Source organism: Tenrec ecaudatus, chromosome 9, assembly GCF_050624435.1.
Source record: "Tenrec ecaudatus isolate mTenEca1 chromosome 9, mTenEca1.hap1, whole genome shotgun sequence".
NCBI classification, from domain to species: domain Eukaryota; kingdom Metazoa; phylum Chordata; class Mammalia; order Afrosoricida; family Tenrecidae; genus Tenrec; species Tenrec ecaudatus.
The window spans coordinates 96,459,742-96,482,294 of NC_134538.1; positions in this window are offsets into that span (position 1 = coordinate 96,459,742).

Consider the following 22,553-nt stretch of genomic DNA (forward strand, 5'->3'; position numbering starts at 1 on the left):
GTTTCTTTTTTTTCTGGAGAATTCCAAAAATTTGTACAATTCATTTGAGAATTTAAAACTAATGAATTTCTGCATGATTACTTTAAGAATAATTTCTTTCCTATTCTACTTACTATTTTTTTACATGAAAGCATCAACATCAATAAATTCCTTTGTAATACCAATTGCGTGTCCTCTAGATATTCAGAGTCATTAAAATAATGTCTTGAGGAGATCTCAAAGATAAACTTATTTAGGTAAAAACAATGGAGAAAAATAACTTGTGATATTGAATCAACTCAAGCTATAGCAGAGTGCTTAAGGTAACTTATCTGGCACTTAATAAATCCACTTTATAAATCTGAAAATATTCTTTTCCCAAATGTTGCTGACATCTATATTCATTTAATATATTAACTAATTTTATGCGTCTGTTTTTCAGCCTAATTTCTAGGAATGCTACTCTCAATATGTACTCACAAAATACATATAAAATATTTAGAATGAGGTTTGAGATAGTTGACATGACTAATGTGATTGTTGATTCATTAAAAGCAAAAGGCCTAACAATGGCATACTGGTTGGGGCAGTGAATTATTGAAGGTTGTTAACGTTTTGGGATTTGCCTCTGGGAACTTGGTCCTGTCTCTGTTCAGAGAGCAAGGTTTACAAGCTTTCCAGGCCAGATGGGACAACAAAGAATGTGGGAAGAGAAACAAAACAAAACAAATCAAAGATTCATGCTTATGTTTTGTTCTGATTTGTTAATTTAATTAGAATAATACAAATTCCAAACTATTAGGTGCTGATTAAATTGACCTTATCTCTATGGACTGAATATTTTTATTCATCAGCTGTCTTGGTTAGGTTCTGCTGAAATATTCAGAAGAGGTGGGACTTTTGACTATTTTGATTTTCTTTAAATGAAATAGCTACCGATGTACTAATTAAGGTAAAGTGTCCCTAAGCTTTCTATAAGTTTTAAGAGTTTCATCTCAACATTGTACATTGATACATTTTTAAACAAATGATATTTAGATATAAATTAGGGCCAAGAAAATTGACTGTAGATATTCAAACATTTAATTTGCCTCTGACTTTAGTAAAAGAGTGCTGAGCTGAGAATTAAACACAATTTTGCTTGCAACAGTATCACCAAATTGGGCGCTCTTCTTCTAAGTATAATATTAAGCTGTTCATAACAGAGAGATTGGATATCACAGAAAGTTTTATATAGCAGATGCACTATAAAACAGATATTAGAAAGTCAAGGCTTTTACATCTGATTCTTGAATATTAATTATTAAAATATACTACAGTACTTTGCTTTAATAATACCCATGTGGTTTTTTAAAATAGAAACTTTAATTTTGATGGTAATAATATTTATACTTATTAGTGGTGATACGCATTTTTGAAAGCCAAGTTTCCATTTTATTTTGTTTTTTGTTATCCGGTCAGTGAGTTTTCTATTTTAAATAGGTTTCTTCAATGTGTCTCATTTTTAACTTCATATAACATAAATATTTGAAGGAAAGATAAATGTAAAGGTAAAATGGTAAATTTTACTAAGACGTTGCGGTTCTGAAGATGAAGTAATATAAAAATAGAAGCTGCCACGCCTGGCATGTATTGCAGTGCTAATTAAGTTGTAGTCTACTGGACCCCTTATGGTTTGCTTGGCTGCCATGACCACCGTTCTGATACCTGTATGGCTTTAGAGAAGATGAGAAAATAAGCACAAACCCATGTGCCCATGGTCTACTTGGAATTTGGCAGTTAGCCTAGGGAAACACTGAGCACTTTGTTTCTCCTTTCAATTCCCCATATGTCAAATTATTTTAAATCTCTAATTTGGGTGAGTATCAAATGTTTCTTTTTCAGGCAAATATCTTTGCCTATTGGTAAAAGTGATTACACTTAAATATTGATATAAAAATGAAAAAAACCCAAATCCATTATTTTCTAACTTATTCCAACTCATAGAGACCATATGGAACAGAGTACATCCCCCCTTTGGATTTTTAAGACTATAAATCTTTATGAGGACAGATAGGCCTCATCTTTCTACCCTGGAGCAACTGATGGGTTTGAACTGCTGACTGTGAAGTTAGCAGCTCAACTCATAACTGGATATGCCAGCAGGACTCCTCAAATTTTGATGGAGGACCTCTTACGTATAATGTATCGTGCTAGGTAGTGGAGAAAAACTAGTGTGGTCCCTGAGCTCGAGGAAATTCCAATAAAGTGCAAACTATAGACGAGTGAACAAATTATTATTATAGCTATATGCTAAATCAAAGTTGCTTTCAACGTGAGCATAATCATGATTGCCTAAGGGAGTCAACTAATGAACTGAATGATTTCAATGAATATTTAATTCCATATTCATTTATTGTCTCCTGGGTGATAGGTAAATTGTTAGTCTTTTTTCACACGTGAATATGCCTTGAAAAATAATTTTAAGAACAAATAACATGCTTCCTTTTTATATGTCTAACTTTAGTCAGTTATATATTTTAAGATTTACTTATGTACTATTCAATAAGCTTGTACTCCTCTTCTTTGTGAGTAAGATTTGAATTATATGTGCATCAACAAAATATGATTACTCTAGCTATGGGCCAGGTTATGATCACTTTCAGAGCAGACGTATTCATCTGAGTTAGGGGAGTCAAGTCATGGTTGGAGAAATGCATATTTTGGCTGGTAAGTGTAAGAGATAATCAAAGCAATGTGCGACCATCTTTTGGCATTATTAGTGTAGGCACTTTGAATCACATACATATGAGTAAATATAAAGAAAATGAGTGGATCAAGATGCAGGCTGAAGACTTCTGTTCACTTACATGTTTGCAAGAAGTGGCAAATCCAAAATCTTCAAGTGAGGAGGCAGGCTGAAGTCATCTTCAGGCTTCTGTTTCAAGAGCTGAAGATCAGGCAATGGTAAGAATGCAGAGGAGAGAGAGAGAGAGAGAGAGAGAGAGAGAGAGAGAGAGAGAGAGAGAGAGAGAGAGAGAGAGAGAGAGAGAGAGAGAGAGAGAGACAGATTTCCTAGAATATCATTTGTAGTAAAACCTATAAAAGTCACAACTTGATGGGAGTACCTTGTTTTGCACAGGTCTCACATTTTTTCTTCCTTTGGCACACTGCAGTTGAACCATTTTAAAAATTGCTCCACTTGATGGTGGGCCTTGGGTGGGGCCTTGGGTGGGGTTAGACCAGGTTGCCCTACTAGAGAAACAAATTCATCGATACTCGTATGTCTGTAAGAGAGCTCCTTATATCAAAGAGCAATTGTATATTGAGAAAACAACCCAGCCCATTCCAGACCAAATTCACAATAAGTCTGATATTAACTTATATGTCTGACGCTATTCCATAAATTCCTCTTTGACTCACACAGCACCTTCAGTGATGCAGAACACAGGAAGATTGCAGGCTTGTGAGTGGAAACTCCTGTGGATCCAATGGTGGTGGATGGATCTCCAGGGCCCTGGCTACTATCAGCTTGGCTCCATGTGGCTCTTCAACAGGAAGGTGAAGCAGAGAGAGGGTATCCCCCGCCAGGGAGGAAGAGAGTCTGTTAACTGATTACATTGCACCCCTTCATTCTATTGATCAAGTTGACATGAGATTATGTAACTACCACAGGTGGGGGAAATATTTTAGTTTTCTTTCCCTCACAAGCTTCCTCCCATCCACAAGGTCTGGCCTTCATCTGTAATGTCTACAGAAATTGTGTGTGTGTGTTTGGGGTGGGGGGAGGGGGAGGGAGGAAACCTAACTTCCCCCAGGTATAAGAGGCAGTGAATGCACCTTCACATATTCCTCTGAGGCACTGGTCAGACATTCCTCCACCCTCCATCCTTCTTTGTCTCGTTCTGAAACCCACGGCACTCTGCTTCTCTGCTTGGTTCAATAATACGGTCCAAGGACTACAGATTACTAACAGACAAGACCCACAATCAGGGGGCATCATTAGGGAAGTGAACAGGTTTCACAATGTTCAAGCAGACACTGTTGTCTGCAGCGCCTCTTCTCAGTCGTGCTGGCAGGTGCAGCATCTAGTGTTGGGCCTCTCAGCCACAGCGACCCTGGGCCTCTGCTCGTTCTGTGGTAAAATCTCTCTCCTCTGCACCGTGTTAGCTTCAGGGCTGTGGTGTCTTTGGCCTGTGTTGCTTCCACCACTTCCGGCTGGGAAGTGGTTTGTGCTATGCGGGTCATATTTCGCTCTTGGTTATGGGATTCCTCTTTCTTCTTCAGAGATGGTTCACTCTTATACCTAGCAGCCTAAATCTGACCTAGTCCCCATTTAGATGATAACACTTTGATTTACCTTGCAAGGTAGTACTTGTTATTACAAAGCAGTGTGTGTACCGCAAATCTTTAAAATACTAGGTTTTATGGGGGTTGGAGTCACTCTACAAGAACAATATGAGGTGCATGACTGAAAAGTGGGGGATTTAATCCCAGTGGTGGGATTTAAATCATTTAACAATTGTTCATTGCATTAATGATTGTTTCAGTATAAAAATATGTATGTGGAAAGGTAGTTTGTTATTTCATATAATTAATAGTTAAAAGCAAAATATAAAATAGGTACACAAAACTAGATTATGTTATAAGAAAGAGTTTTAAAATATTAATGACAAGTATTAAATAAGACCTGACACAACCAATACAATTGTTATTGAAGCAATTTTGATACTGCTTCTTGATTGACATCTGCAGTTGCCCTAGTCTTCCCTTGTATCTGCCCATCTTTGGCTTTGTGATTCATCCTGAACCCTCTCTGCACTGTAGGACTAGGAGCTCTTTCCTTTGGAGGTAGGCCTGTCAGTCATTGGGTTTGACATGGTAGATTAGATATAGGCGATTTCTCTTCGCGGAACATATTTTGTTCATCTCTGAAAAGTTTCTTTCCACTTCTGCTGCACTTACACTGTGTTCTGACGATAGTTTAACTCTTTGAATGCAGGGGGAATTTGGCGTATAGCACAATGCTGGAATGAATGACAGCCTATAACTCTCTGGTTGCTTGGTACTCTTTCTTTTTACATTATATATGGATTTACTGAAGTAACAAATGCAAGGAAATAAAAATGTACTTATGTCTTCAAAAGTATAAAAAGTTTTATGAAATGAATAAATATAATATAGTTCTATCTAATTTTCTATAACTATTGTGGGAACTACATAATCTGGTGTCAACTTGCAAAGGGCTGGAGTCTAGTCTGTCAATCAGGTCACAGCTTGATGACCTCATTTTGAGGCTCCACCGAGATAAATAGCTCCCTAGAGGCCAAATACACACACACATTCTATGCTTCATCTTCCTGCTGACAAGTCACATGGAGCTATGCTGAGGGCAGCCAGAGCCTTAGAGCTGGAGGAGCCATGTGGAGACTCACCCCAGCACTAAGATGTTTCCACCACCATCCACAAGACTTTGAACCCACTGACCTGTGATCTTCCTGCATTCTGCATCATTGTATGTGTTTCGTGAGTCTGAAGAGGAATGTATAGACTGGTATCAGACATATGGGCTAAATTATGAACTTGATCTGGACTGGGCTGAGATGTTTTCTCAATATACAATAGTTCTTTGAAAACTCTTTCTTATACACATATATGAGTATCTATTTTTTTTGTCTCATCAACCCAGACTAACACATTAATGTACTTTGGGAGTGGGGTACTAGACAAACAAATCATGAAGATGGACAGTAGATGCTAGTTTGACCTCTGCATCATGGCTGTGTTTTTTCCCTTTGGCTAGCCAGAGGTCAACTATGACCATGCAGTCTACTGGGTTGTTTTCTGGAAAGAATATAGGAAGCTAACATCTTAATTATTTTGTTTGGCTTTTGTCTTTGGTTATTCCTGTTTAAAGTGATGAAAATGAATTTTGTTAATGTGTATTTTGAGCTGAGGTGTAGAAATCACCCCTTCAATCTTAGGGACCCTCTGCTTAGTGAAAATGGCCAACAGAAATTCAAAATGGCTTACAGTAAGCCTGGCTTGATGCCTAAGGCCATACTTCATATCGATTGAATAGTTTAGATAAGGATTAAGATAAATTAGTTAAAGATTGAACTATACTGTTTTAAGAATTGAGTTATTTGACTATATTTTGTTTATATTAATTTTTTCTGCTTATTATTGTTGATATAATGATTGATAGAAATGATTATTGAGAAGTATAACAATAGAGAGCTTGTAAGCCCACTTGTCTTTAGCCATTAAAAGACTTGCCTAGGGGGATATTGACAGACCTGGGGGGTGAGCAGGAACTCTTTCGAGTTTGAATTTTGGACTAGTGGTTTGTGCTTAAGGCTGGAAAAATCTGGAACCATGAAGAAACTCTCCTTTCTAGGACTGAATATTAAAGACAGCCTGTGCGCAGACTGAAATGCTTGCTAGGTAACCACCTGGATCCGCTTGTTGAGTGGAAGTGGGAGAAATGCATCAATAAAGATGTGAGTTGGGTCTGGACACTGACACCCATGGATCTGGTTTACAGGGACTAGAGGAGAAAACTAGAGCTGGTTGACTGGTCTGAAGTTCATGACCTACTCCAAGGGGGCTAAGGTTGTTGAGAATTTATGGTGGGGTCCATGGTCTAAAGACAAGGCAGCCAATGGGCACTCTGGTGAGACTAGGTGAGGCAGCCCACATTGAGTTAACCAGAACCCAATCAGATGAAAAGAAACTGTTTGAACCTATGAACTGGTGCATATTGCTGCAGACTTTATGGGCAGCCTATCCTGATTTGACTTTGCTTATGGATGCAGACTTCAGAAGGTTCCAAATGGAATGAAGATTTTTCACATCAAAGATTAGGATTGTCTCCTCAGAGCACTGGGTTGATAGGTGGACAGTATAGAAATTGGATACCCCAAAGTGGGAGGATAAAGGCATGAGGTTGCTGGCTTAAAAACTTTCAAGGGTGGGGGAATATATTCATAGGATTAAAGTATATGTGTTCCCTTAACTGTAATTATTAGGCATAGAATATTGTGTTGTTCACTTATAGAATATTATGTTTACATAAGGGTAGCACATTTTTAAATTGTATACTTTTTAGTTGCATTCTGTTGAAGCAGATTTGATTTTATTATTATTTTGTTAAAAATTATTTATGGCTAAAAAGTTGTGTTAAAGTGTCAAGTTGACAAGGGGTGGTCTGTGGTAGTTACATAATCTGGTGTCAACTTGCAAAGGGGTGGAGTCTAATCTGGCAATCAGGTCACAGCCTGATGACTTTGAAGATCATCAAGGAGGAACCTTGAAGACAAATAACTCACTGGAGGCCAGATACACACATACGCTCTGCTTCGTCTTCCTGCTGATAAGCCACATAGAGCTATACTGATGACAGCCAGACCCTGGGAGCTGGAGGAGCCAAATGGAGACCCATGCCAGCTCTAAGATACTTCCAGAACTACTGGATCCACAATACCACTGGCCTATGATCTTCCTGCATTCGGTATCATTACATGTGTTTCATGAGTCTAGAAAGGAATTTACATACTGATATGAAACATATGGACTAATATCAGACTTAAGGACTTGATCTGAACTGGACTGGGATGTTTTCTCAATAGAGCTAAATTATACCAAGGGAACTCATCTTCAACTGATTGGATCATGACACATCATGGAAGAATAGTTAGTCCAATGAGAATCAAAACACAGCCAACTTACATAACATTAAACATCACACCTTTTAAAAAATTTTTCCTAATTTTATGTCTTCTTTAGTTTTTTGTATTCATACTTCATGTATTTGTTTCAGAATTATTTTGAGAATATAATACTATTAAATAGATTTTGTGTTCATCAATGGCCCAATTGTTTTAGGTTTCCAATCATCTCTTAGCTCATTAATTGACTATTCAAGAAAAATTATGGTATCACTAGTTGCAAAACTATCATATACTAAAAATTCTTGCATGTTGCCTGGGTACAAAAAATTTTTTAATCATTTTATTGGAGGCTAATACAGCTTTTATCACTATCCATACATACATTCATTGAGTCAAGCACATTTGTACATTTTTTGCCATCATTTTCAAAACATTTTCTTTTTACTTGAGCCCTTAGTATCAGCTTCTTATTTTCCCCTCTCTCCCCCACCCTTCCTCCCTCACAAACCCTTGATAATTTAAAAATTATTATTACTGGTCTTACACTGACAAATGTCTCCCTTCACCCACATTTCTTTTGTCCATCCCCCTGGGAGGGGGTTATATATAGATCATTGTGATCAGTATCCCCTTCCCTCACACATACACGTTCCCTTTACCCTCTTGGTGTTGTTACTCTCATTATTGGTCCTGAGTGGTTTATCTGTCTTGAATTCCCTGTGCTTCCAACTCTTATCTGTGCCTGGGAAAACATTTTTGAGTAATACTTTGTTTCATTAGGAATTTTAAGAAGTTGTCCCATGATAGTAAAAGGCATCTGAGACTATTAAAATATTTCTCTTATATATTGTTTAATCTTTTTGCATGGCGGCACAAATAATATTTTCACTGTCTTTAAACACCAATATGGTTAACAAGATATATTTTTGTGTTGATCATCTCACATTTTTTCTCTAGGATCAAATTTTTATACAAAAATATAGTTACATTGTATGAGCCCCTAATAAATTGTTAAAATTAAAAAAATATATAGTTACATGTCTACTTATATTTAAACATTATGAGCGTGTGAATATATATTTTGTGCCATTTAAATCTTCTTTTAAGAGAACTCCTGTGTTTATAAACCTTTTTAGGTTTCCACTAAACTCAATCGAACTCTTCCTTAATAATTCAGTGTTTTAATTTTAGTCCACATCTTCCGGGATGTCTTTCTATTTACATGTTACCTTCTTGAGCTTTCTTACCGTGAAAAAAAACAAAAAGCTCTAACTGCCATTGAGTCCATTCCGATTAAAGCGACCAATCCATAGAGCCCCGAGGACGGTGTAGAACCCCCCTGCCCCTCCCCGCCCTTGGGTGCTGAGACTGTAATTCTTCATGGAAGTGGTCTTTCTCCCAGGGAGCAGGGGTGGAGGCGGTGGGGGAGGGGGGTCGGAGGGGTCTACCTGCTGACCTTGCGAATTGCAGCACAATACGTAACCGCTGTGTAACCGGTTTGTCTATAGACATGTCAACGTAGAAATCCTTTTTTTTTTTTCACTTTCACACACGAAAGCCTTTCTAGTTCACAAAGGTTGCAGCAGTGTAGAACAGAGTGTGGTGCTATTCTCTCAGTCAAATGACGAACGTTTTTTCTATGATTATAGTCAGACCTCTATTGTTCCTTATACCCTTAGACAAACTGTTAAGTATCTTCTTCCTGAAAATGGGTCAATATTGAGGCCATTATGGATGATAAGTTAGTAGACATTAAGCTAGTAGAGATGGCAAGACTTTGTCTCTGTCTAACATACTTGTCAGGAGAGACCAGTGCCTGGAGAAGGACTGGTTAAATAGAAGGACAACGAAAAAAAATGGAGGGCCTTCAACAAGATACTCGGCCCAGTGGCTGCACCGATGGGGTCACATATTAAGAGCAATAGTGAGGGTGGTGGGGCTGGCAGTGCTTCTTCTCGGTACACAGGGTTGCTATGACTCAGAACCCACCCAACCGCACCTGACAGCAACAAATGAATCTGTGTAGCATTGATCTCTCCAACTAGCATATTTTTCTCTACCGTGTTAACTTCATTTGTTTAAAGTCAGTGCATTTTTCTATTTACTTCATTTTTAGGAACGGTTAATACACCTTTCTTGTTAATTTGTTGTCATTTTTCACAATAAATGTCTGTTTAAAACAGGCAAAGAAACTTAATTTTTTATGTAAATAATCAAAGTATTTGCAGTATACCGTCATACTTTGCTTATGTCGTAATCGTTCATTACTCAGTAAATATCCCTGCTTTAGTTCCATTAAGACTACTCATATGTCAATCTTTTATTCATTCTTAATGTTCTTCTCTGAACCCTCGTAATTATTTTAATCTTTCCAGGAAAAAGGCCCCTGAAATGAAAATATATAGAGAAAAATATTGTATAATTCAAACATCTCAGTGTATTTTAACTTCCTAGACTAGAATAAAACACTCCTGGATAAGTTAAACTAGGTAATACTCAGTTATTTCTGGGCTTTCCAAAGAGAATACATTCCAAAACATCAAGGTAGGGGTTGTTGTTGTGATACTCATACATGGGAGCATCAGTGTTTACAACTAAGTCCTCCTAAAAATATGTAGCTAATGAAAAAGGTATTGGGGAAAATTATATTTTGAATACTTATAAGAATCATCATCAGTGTAACACATGTACTTACTGGAACCGAAAGGTGCTGTTTGTTTAGGTACTTTACATGACAGTATTTAAATTCAAATCCTGATGAAATGTACTCATTATCTGAGATCTTGCGTTCTCACTGTGTGTGTGGGGGGGGGGGGTAGGGAGGGAGTGCCTTTACTTGACTGAATGTTTAACTTCTAAGCAAGACTCTAGTCCTCTTGGTAGATAAAAAACAACAAAAAACGAGACTAAATGTCTTTGAAGAAAACTATGTTCAAATTCTGACTCGCAATATGAAGAACAAAAACTTGAGTCGTGCTGGGAAATTCTAACTCGTTAATCTCTGTCGCAGATTTCATAGTATGCATTGGACAGATGCAATAGTCCTGCGCATGAAGGTTCATAATTAATTATGGGCTTTTCCGCTTTATAAAATTAAATGTGTTCTATCATAGGCAAGACTTTCATGTTAATCTAGACAGAGTTAATGTACTTTTGTTTAAGCTTACTTATATTGTACATTTACCATCTCTTTGTTTAACCTCTTTTAGCAGTCGATTTTATCTTTTGCTTTGTTTTAACAACATGATTGTAGTATAATTAACATCTATGAATTTGAAGTGGAAAATTTTATAGGTTCTGCCGTATGTATCACTTATGAAATTGTCATAACAATTAAGATAATGAACATACGCATTATCCCCCAAAGTTTACGTTTTTAAAGGACATTAGTTGTTTGTATCTATGGTTTTATAGATATACATATAGCTACTTATTGCTTGTAGTTGAAAGTGTATTCACTCCTGAGAGTTTTTGCCATTTGTTAGGTAAGCTAAACCTTATATTTTGTCATAACTGAATATCATTTATCTTATTTTGGATTTATGTGTTTGTGTTTTGCTTCCTTGTTATTTCCATTGTCTGTCATTGATATATAGGTTCTCTTGTGGGTTTTACGTGTTTTCTAATCTTCATCGCTATTGCTTTGTGAAGTTCAAGAGAAAAATACCTTTCTCTGGTTACTTTTTCATTGCTTATTCCTTTCTGTTATCACTGCTCCTTGAATTTATTTTGTTAATAGAAGAAATTTTATGAAAGCAATTGACCTTTCATGATTTCACCTCTGCATCAGATGCCTCTGTAATTTAGAAAATTATTAGAACTTCATCTATATCTGAAGTTTAAACAGTATCTATATAAAGCCGCTATGCCTCCTTCCCACAGTCATGGGGTCCAGTGCCACTGGAGGGCGTTTCCTAGGCTTGGTCACTGCTCCCTTCTCCTGAGCCCTAGCACCACCTGTGGCTGTCCCTGGGCTTTCTGCATCTGGTCCCCTCTCCCCTCCTGGAGCTGCAGGAGGCGAAGCATTACTGGTGACTACTTCCTGGGTTCCTTAAGCCATTGGTAACTCCCTGCGCTCATAAGCCACTTGCAGCCCACACCTCCCCCACAAACCGGGGCTGCTTCCAGCATCCAAGGACCACCTCCTAGACTCTCCACAATTGCTAGTCACTTCCTATGCCTGCTAGCCTCTCCCCGGGTTCTCTTACCCCTGCCGGCCTAGATGCCCAGAAAAATGGGGCCAAGCGCCAAGAAACTGGAACACAGACAACCACCCACTTCAGCAGTCACTGCAAGAAAGCCAGAAAAACAAGATGCCATGTTGGAAGAAGACCTGAACCTAGCAATGTACACAGAAGAAGCAGACGTTGAAACACCACGGAAAGAGAGCTTCCTAATGCTGCTTAGAATCATACAGGCTATCGACCTGCAGAAAAATGAAGCAAGACCCTCACTCAATACGAAAGAACAAATTCAAGGTGGATCACAAACCTCGAGGTTAAACCCCAGGTCTTCAATGAGAAAATTGGACAAAGCTAAGAACCTTACTGTTGCGAATACATGGGCTATAAGAAATAAGGAAGGATACACGCTCTGAGGAAGGTAAAGTACTCATGTGGTATATACTAAAGAGAAAACACTTGTGTAGTTCAAAAGAGTTCATCAAGCAGGTAATAAGAGAGCCCAGACTGGGAAAAGAGATTTCAAATTGACATAGCAGACAAAGGGCCGATTACTGAAATGGGCAGCATCCTGCAAGCTTACAAAAAGAGCAGTGGAAGAAAAAAAGTGAAGCTGCCTATAAGGCAGCAGTTCTCAACCTGTGGGTCGTGACCCCTTTGGGGGCCAAAAGACCCTTTCACAGGGGTCACCCAATTCATAACAGTAGCAAAATTAAAGTTATGAAGTAGCAATGAAAATAATTGTATGGTTGGGGGTCACCACAACATGAGGAACTGTATTAAAGGGTTGCAGTGTGAGGAAGGTTGAGAACCACTTCTATAAGAGTAACCAGATAAGACTATGCTCAGGCTTATTAACGGAAACCATGAAGAGTAGAGAATGGAGCAACATCTTCAGAGAGTTGAAAGAGAATAATTGTAACCCAAAATTAATCTATCCCGCCAAACTTTCCATCAAAATAAAAAGGGATATGGGAGTCTTCTTGGAAAAGGAGCACTCTAGAGAATCCATACTAAGAAAACCAGCATTACGAAGATCTCTTTCCAACTCGCTTTGGACAGAAGACCAGCATCCACATAAATCAGCATGAGACCACTGCATAGTGTACCACTATCCAGTCGTCATGGCACTGTAAGTAATACCCAAGTCTTCTTTTACTCAACAGAAAAAAGAAGCTGAGTCCTCCATACATTTATAATACACAGCTAAGGCAGGAGAGTGAAAACACTTAACACAAAAGGTACGAATTGACAGCAAAGAACCCACAGATAGATGTAATTACTCTGAAAACCAATGGTCTGAGCTAAGCCATTAAAGACAAAGACTAGCAGACGGGGTTAGGAAACAAAACCCATCAATCTGCTGTCTTTAAGAGGCGCATCTCAAGCTCACAGACAAACACAGTTTGAGGGTTAAAGTATATCGAACTTAAAGCACATTGGTGAAAAGTATATCAAACAAATGGCAACCAAAAGAAACCAGGAGTTGCAATTCTAATCTCTGACCAAAAAAAAAATAGATCTCAAGGTGAAGGATATAACAAGAGATAAGCATGGGCACTATAGAATGCTTAAGGGAGCAGTAGACTAAGAGCCGTGAGCATAATAAACATGTACGTGTCCAATTAGAGACCTGTGAAATTTGCCAACCATATCCCCCAAAAGATGAAAAAAGAAATCATAAGATCGACAATCATAGTAGGAGACTTCAATACACTGCTCTCCATATAAGACAGATCAGTGGGAATAAAAACTGAGCAAAGGCTACAATCAGGCAACTCTACCTAATAGATATATTCAGAACTCTTAACCCAAATACAAAAAGATACACATTTTTCAAGTGCACATGGCACATATTAAAAATAGATCACATTCTGGGGCACAAGTCAAGCTTGAGTAAATTCAAATATACAGGGGTCACACAAACTTCTTTCTCTGACTATCATGCCATAAATCCGGAACTAAATGGAAGAAAGAAAAAGAAAACAATGGAAAATATATGGAAGCTAAATAACGTAGTTCTGAAAAAGGATGAGGCAGTGGCCCAAATCAGAGACAAAATTAGGAAGTTTCTAGAAATTAATGAGAATGAGAACACATCATACCAAAATTATGGGCTACAGCAAAGGAAGTCACCAGAAGATGCTTGATGGTGATAAATTCACATACGAAGAAGGAAGAGAAACTTATGCTTGATACACTGTCACAAAATCTTCAGGACTTGGAACAGAGTCAATGGAACAATCCATTTAATGGCAAAAGAATATAAATTATAATAATTAGAGCAGAGATAAACAAATGGGTGAACAAAAAAATTGAAAAAAATCAACTCAGTGAAAAACTGTTTTGTTGAAAGGATCAACAGAATTGTCAAACTGCTCCAACCCTAACAAATGATAGGAAGGAGCAGACATCAATGTCCAGGATGAGGAACGAAACAGGGGAAATTACAACTGATCCCAATAAAATTAAAAGACTAATTACACAGTACTATGAAAGACTGTACTCCAACGAATTTAACAACTTGGAGGACATGGACTAATATTTGGAAAGTTGCCTGATATGGATGTCAAGAACCTGAACAGGCTCAAAGCAAAAGAAGAAATAGATAAGTTTATTAAGGAACTGCCAACTGAAAACCCCCAGATGGCTTCACAGGTGAATTCTACCAAGCATTCTGGGAAGAACACTAATCCTATACAAACTCTTCCAGAAGATAGAAAAAGATGGTAAACTCCCAAACACATTCTATGAAGCTAGTCTAACACTGATACCAAAGCAAGGCAAGAATCCCATGGGAATAAAGAATTGCAGGCTGATATCTCATGAATATAGATGCCAAAATCTTCAAAACATTTTCTGGCTAATAGAATACAGAAGTATATATAAAATAATAGTTCATCATGACCAAGTGGGATTCATACCATGGATGCAGGAATGGTTTAACCTTAGAAAAAACATCAACGTTATCCATCAAAATAACAAGAAAATGGACAAGGATTGTATGATAATATCACTAGATGCAGAAAAAAAACATTTGACAACAATCAACAGCCATTGCTAATCAAGACACTCAAGAAGTTAGGATTACCGTATATACTCGAATATAAGCCAACCCGAGTATAAGCCGAGGTACCTAATTATTACCTGGGAAACCAGAAAAAGTGATTGACTTGAGTATAAACCAAGGGTGGGAAATGCAGGATGTGAATTAACACAGAGACCAGAGGGGAGAGACGGAGCGCAGCCACAGACACATCCTTACCAGTTCAGCTGCCAGTGTAAGTGAATCACCAAGGGTGCTTCTGCGAATTGGAGCCGTCCATGTCATAGGATGGCTCTGATTGGTTAGATGTGAGTAAACAAACATTCAAAGTCCTGCAGTGTCAGCGGGGCTTTGAATGAACAGTGGAGGAATGGCAATCACAAGATGTTACCCTTCTCTGGTGTACCACTGACCCATGTATAAGCCGAACCCCAGTTTTTCAGCACATTTTATGTACTGAAAAACTCAGCTTATACACATGTATATATTGTAGTAAAAGATTATTTTAATATAATAAAAGCCATATATGAAAAACCAACAACCAGTGTTACAATTAATGGGAAAAAATGAAAACATTCCACAGAAAAAGAGGACCAGGCAAGGATGCCCCTTGTCCCCACTTCTGTTCAACATCATCGTGGAGATCCTAGCTAATAATATAAAACTACACAAAGATATCAAAGGTATACGCATGTGGAAAGAAGATATGAAATTATCACGATGTGCAGATGACATGATGTTATATATTGAGAACCCCAAGGACTCCACAATAGGACTGCTGGAAATGAAGAGGAATATGGTAGAGTGGCAGGACATAAGATCAACAATCAGAAATCGATTGGAATGCTATACGCCACTGATGAGATTACAAGAAATCCTCAAGAAGAGCAGAGTGGGCGAGCTTGCATTCCCTGACTTGAAAATTTATTATACAGCCCCAATTAAAACAACATGGTATTGGTACAGTGATAGATACTCAGACCAGTGGATAAGAACAGAAAATCCCCAAATAAAAACAGCATCATACAGAAAATTGATTATTGACAAAGCTCCCCAAAATATCAAATGGGAAGCAGATGCCCTTTCCAAAAAATGGTCCTAGAAAAGTTGGATATTAGTCTGCAGAAGAATGGAACAAGACCCTTACCTCACTCCATGCACAAGAGAAAATTCAAGGTGGATCACAGATCTCTAGGTAAAACCCCAAACAATTAGGATCATCAGTGAAAGAAATGGGACAAGACTAAGAATCTTAATGCAGGGACTACATGGACTATCAGAAATTAGGAAGAATACAGACCCAGAGGAGAATAACACAGATGAGTGGGACATTCTAAAGATAAAACACTTGTGCACATTAAAAGAATTCACTGAGAGAGTAACAAGAGGGTCCACAGACTGGGGAAAAATATTTAGAAATGACATATCAGACAAATGGCTTATTACTAAAATCTACAAAATCCTGCAAACTTTTAACAAGAACAAATAAAACAAAATGAACAGCCCAGCAAACGAGTTGAACAGACAATTGCCAAAGGAGGAATGGCCAATAAAAATATGAGAATATGTTCCCTATCGTTAGCCATCTGGGAAATGCAAATCAAAACAAATGTGAAATGCCACCTAACACACACAAAGATAACCCAATTGAAAAAAATAAAAACAGAAAGCAATAAATGCTGGAATGGGTGTGGTGAAATAGGAGTTTCATTCACTGTTGATGGTCTTGTAGATCCATACAACCACTGTGAAAAGTGATTTGGCGATAACTAAATATATGGAAATTGAATTACCATACAACCCAGAAATCCCACTACTGGGCATATATACCCAGAAGAAATTAGAAACAGAACATGCCCAGTTATCTGCTCCCCCCATGTTCATCGCTGTGCAATTCACAACTGCAAAAATTGGAAACAGCCTAAATTGACATCAATAGACGAATGGATTTTAAAACTCTGGTGTATATACTGAAAGGAATCCTATCTGTCCCGAAAAATTAGTGGTGAAACAATGAAACTCCTCCTCTGTGATAAGAGTTGGAGGATATTATGCTGAGTGAAGGTAGTCAAGCCCAAAAGGACAAGCAGAACATGAGTCCACAGAGGTAAGTTCAACCAGAACAGGTGTAAGGGGAAATGTACGTAACACACAATTCCCAGCTGAGGACCACATGTTATGGCAAGGGCCAAACCGAACATAAAGATTCATGCAACAGGTCATCAGCAACAGGTGCAGAGAGCTCCAGCGATGAAAGACCTCTCCCCCTACCCACCACCCCCATAGGCCTGTAAGGCCAACAGAGGGGCAGGGGAAGACAATGAAGACAATGGGTGGTCAAGGCATTAACCAACACAAGGGGAGGGTATTGCTTGGGTATCCACGGAAAAGGGATAGCTGGAGTGGTCCTGGTTCTAGCATGCCAGTCCACAAGAGCACTGTTCCTGAGTGGAGTCCCTTGTTCCCAGAGATGACTGCAGGACAGGCCTCAGCCTGAGACATGCGGGCCTCTCCCTAGATGACAACATTGCAGAGGACAGCCCTGCAGATACAGTTTGGGGAGAGAGACTGGTCTGAGCAGCCTGCATGGGGCAGACAAGGAGGAGAGTGCAACAGACCAGTGATGGGAGTGGGCGGCGCTTGGTACCCCACCAAGGGTGCAGAGATGCCACATCCAGGACTGCAGGCATAGCGATGTAGAACTATGGGAAACTGGCCTTTGGGACACCAATGTGGCTCAATGCCATGATCTGTGTTAGTCTAGTGGCTGTCTGTACGTAGGTGCTTTTTCTTTCATTTGTTTTGATGATTTATTATTAAAATATTTGAGGAAAAAAGCAGGATAAATAATTCCAAGGAGACAGAAACAGGACTGATGGTGCCTGGGTTGGAGGTGGGGTAGAGGTAGGAGGGGTCATGGGAGAGGAGGAGGCAGGGAGAGGAGAGCAGTGAGCCAATAACGACAGGGACAAGGGCATAGCAAGGGAATCAAAATTGACTGTGAGGAGGGTGTAGCATTCCAGGTGATGTTTGATTAATTGAACTGTATCCAAGAGGAATTACTGAGTGGTGAACGATAGGTAAACATGATAGCGGAGCAGGAAGAAAGAACAAGAAAGTAAAAAAAAATATATGTATAAATATAGATATGTATATATGTGAACATATAAATAGATAAATAGGCATATATATTGACTTTGGACCATTACTTAAATCTTCCCTCAGTATAAAAATGGTTTGTTCTAATAACGTGGCAGTGTATGATACCCACCTTCCCGACACGATTCTTGAAAACAAAATGGATGCAAAAGCTAAAGATGATAGTGCCCAGGATATTAAAAAATATAGCATCTCGGGTCTTAAAGGCTAGAAGTTAAACAACCAGCCATCTAACAGAGAAGTAACAAAGCCCCCGTGGAAGAAACACACCAGGTTGTGTGATCATGAGGTGTTGACTGGGATAGGTACCAGAAATTAAAAAACAAGCAATCAAATTGACGTGAAGAAGTACAGACAAAGTGGAGACCCAGAACCCATCTGTAAGATAATTGGGCAGTCCTCCAAAGAAGGGTCACATGGCAGGGATGCTATATCCAGGGTGTGGAATAAGAGTCATGAAACACATAACTATCCCAGCTCTTTAATATTTCCTCCCCTTATTATTATGGTCTTTGTCTGACCTCATTAATCTTGTTAGACCTGTGTACATTCATTTGTATAATTAGGGTCATTTGATGCATGAAATTCAAGATACATAAACCTTTCAGAAATAGTAATGGGATTAATGGTTCCCTGAGGGGAGATAGTGGGAAGGAAGTGAGGCAGGGAGAACAGATAGCAATGATGACTGTATAACTCCATGTGAGGGGAACGGATAACAGATTTGAAGGTGAACGGACACGTTGGATGGTGTAAGATATGGCAGTAATAATAATAATATAATATAATAATGAGGCCTCCTGGGGGGGTAAGTTGGAGGAGGAGGGGATAAAGGAGAGCTGATATCAGAGAAATCAAGAAAGAAAATCTTTTAAAACTGATGGTGGCAGCAATTATAAAATTATGCTTGATCTAATTGAATTATGGATTGTTATAATATCTTGAAGAGCTCCCAATAAAATGATTTAAAAAACAAAATAATAAATAAGTACAGTATAGATAGATAGATACATATATGCGCTGTGTGTGTTTAGTAAATTGGGTTTCTCCCATCTTCTAGTCATTCTTTTAACTGTACTTTTAAATTCAACAATTAATTATTTTAAATGTCCAGTTCTTGGTCTTAGATCTCTATGAATGCCTCTTTCAGTTTTATAGTGGTAGTGTCTTTTTGGATCTTATTTAGAATATACATTAAACATGTTTTCAAATACCTTACTTCTTTCTTATAGTAACCCTATTTCCCAAGAAGACACATCCTTTAATTATTTATGTATACCCTCCTTTATTATAAATTCTACTATGTTCTCATATTTTCTAATGTTTGTTTATATTTCTGGGGAAATTCACAATCATCAACCAAAATTAATAATTGAGATCAGTCCTAAAAGTCATGTGCTTCTCTTTTCAAAATTCAGACCCAGGTGACAGAGTCAGATAAATTTTTTTATGTAGTGGTTTATTTTGTCATATTGATGGTCAAAGTAGGGAGTAGTTGACAATCCAAACCAATTGTGACCAGGAACAGCAATATCCTCCCTGTGAGTTTGAGTGGTGCCAGAATAGAGTTCCTGTTCTTTGCATTCTGCACAATTTTGAGAGTTGAAAGTAATCATAATTAAATGAGATTCCCCATTCAAGGTTACTTCAGACAATACATCTGAGTACTGAGGATCTGATTAGGCACATGTAAGTTTTGTCTATACAGATTTAGGGAATGTCAGTGTGGTTCTGCAGTCATGTCTCTCTTTCCCTGGTGTGCTCTTTCTCCATTTAAGAAGCCAATGAGGGAGCCTTTCCTTCAACCTCTATGCTGTTTCCTTTTTATTAATTTTCCCACAGTGGATAATACCATTCCCTGAGGGATGCTGGGATGATCCAGAGGGTCTTCAGAAACAGATTCCTACACTTTATCCTGGATCATGGGCTATAGAATAAACATTCTTAATTACCAGGGGAATGTTGAGTTTTGTTTTGTTTTTTAAAGGGGGAAAGTGTGAAGAAAAAATTCCTTACCATTTCAGTATGATAATATCCTTCTGTAGTTTCTAGACCTAATGCTCTATTTTATGTAACTAGATTTCATTAATTTCTACTCATGGAATCTATGAAAAGAGAATTAGAATACTGTAGTAGAATTGTCATCCTGATTTCTAAAAATACTTAAAACCTTACATTACTTTTGATTATATCTTATTGTATTACGTTTATCACGTAAGATTTCAGGATATGTGGACATCATTTTCTGTCTGTAATTCAATGCGTTTTATGCCCCTCCTGAGTTAGTTTTAAGTGTAATTCTAATGAAGGAGACCTGGTGGTAATTTATTCATCCAAATGGTTAATAAAAAGGTAAAAAATAGTAGACCTAGAGTGCATCATGGAGGTTGCCAACCCTCCTGTGGTTACTGCACTGTATTGCATTTGTAAATATATCATCCTAACCTGTTTGGGTTTTGTTTTGGGTTTTTTTGCTTAATTTTGTGTTTTACATTTTAAAAACCTTTCTTGTGTTTCATAGATCCATTTTGCAAATAAACTCCTCTTGTAAATTTGACTTTCCCCAAACAATGTCATCCTAAGTAGGAGGGTATGCATCTACCAAGGAGTTTGGGCATCGTGAATTTGCAGGTGATAGAATTCAGCTGGCAGGATGAGTGTGCAGACAATAGACAAGTACCCAGGATACCCCTATGCTTCCCACCTGTCCCCAAAATGTTCCAGGGGCTTCATTTCAGAGTAAGCACTAGTTATCACAGGGGCATACTACACGGAAGGTGGCGCCTTTGGAAGTAGCGTAAAAACCTTGCTTCTTCCATGATTATTTCGTCCCTCGCAAGTGTCCCCGGGTCACAATCACTCAGACTCCTTGTTCTTTCCATGTGAGGTACCTTTGTAAAGTGCCAATTACACCTCTATTCCTTGGCAGTGTGCTTTAAAGAGGTGGCTTGGGTATAAAATAGAACATTCAGTCACATGAACACGACTTTTCTCTTACTGAAATAGTACATTTATTATTGCTGTGCTAAAACGTTGTGTCATTGGATCTTATGTAATTCTTGAGATATGCCTGTTATCTGAACCCTCAACTTGACATTTATATTTCTCTATAGATATCAAAATATAGAAATAGGATCACTCAATATTTGGCCTATGTCTCATGAGGCTGCTGTGATACATAATGTACTTTACAATTTATTTTCGTTTGTGCTTGAATCTCTTACACACATACTGTTTAGTTCTCAAACATTTTGGTTTGTATCATATGACCATGAAAAATCTTTTCTGGTACAAATTTTTTTTCCCTTGGTGGGAAGATTGAGCTTAACTCAACAACTTTTCCCCAACACTGATCTTATCTTGATGATTTTTAATTGAAAATAAGCTAGCTTTCCCTACAGAACTAGTTTTAGTCATTGTGACTAGTAAATGTTTTTACACACATTATTGTTAGTCTTTTGGTTCCAGAAGAATTTCAAACCAGCTCATGCCAGTTCCATTGCTTGCTTAGAATTTGTGTTTTCACCACATCTCTACTGCATCAGAATCTGCAGTTTATCAGTAGCCCCAGTCTAGATGATTCAGGGTATCTGGGACTGAAAAGCAATTTCTCAGTAGGAGGGTTGAACCAGTAGGAACCATGAGGAAACCCTGGTTTCCTCATCTGGAATTTCCCTACGGAGTTCGCTTTCACCATGGGCATGTGTTTGAAGCTCTATGTTTTCCAAAAGACAGATTGAGTAAAGAAAGAAAAATACTGATGAAAGGACAATAAGAGCTACAGAAGTATCCCTCCTGTACAGATTCTTACCAGGCAATGAAAAAATATATTAAATGAAGCAATACACACTCTGGGGAAGCCAAAGCTTATCACGGAGACAGGTTCATTTGATTTGGTCCACATATGTAGAGTGGAAATGAATAGCCTGTTCATTCGCCAAGTAAAACATCAACTACAAAGCTATGACCTTTTCCCCCTTTATTTTCAATGACTTTATCCTGCTTTTCTGCTCTTTGAGTGGAACTGTCAATTTCATGTTTTCCCATGGGAAAAGTGTCAGAGACTGTGTATGCAGGCACACTTGAAAACACGAAACCAAGAGTCAGTTGTATGGACTTAATGGATAATAAGCATTTTTTGAAGTCATCATATAGTATATCATTAGTGAAAATATTTTCATTGGATTTAATGGTCAATAATCAAAGCCACTCTAATAAAACGCTTTTCTGTATTTTCCTTATTTAAATTCATAATTACTAAACTCTGGGAAAAATTGTCTTACAAACCTTGATTAAATTATCTAGGCACAGCTGTATATAGAAGCACATGCCTAGTAAATATTTGCAATCAAGTACGTTCTCTGCTTTGGTGATTAACAGTCCATAAAGTGATGTTAAGCAAAGCAGGGTTTCCAACCAGGGTGCCGCACTGATCCTGGCTGTTTAGTGGGATGTCAAGGATGCAGCCACAATTTCTAAACTATAACAGTGAATTTTTTAAAACCCGGAGGAATTGCAGGCCCATTTACTCCATCT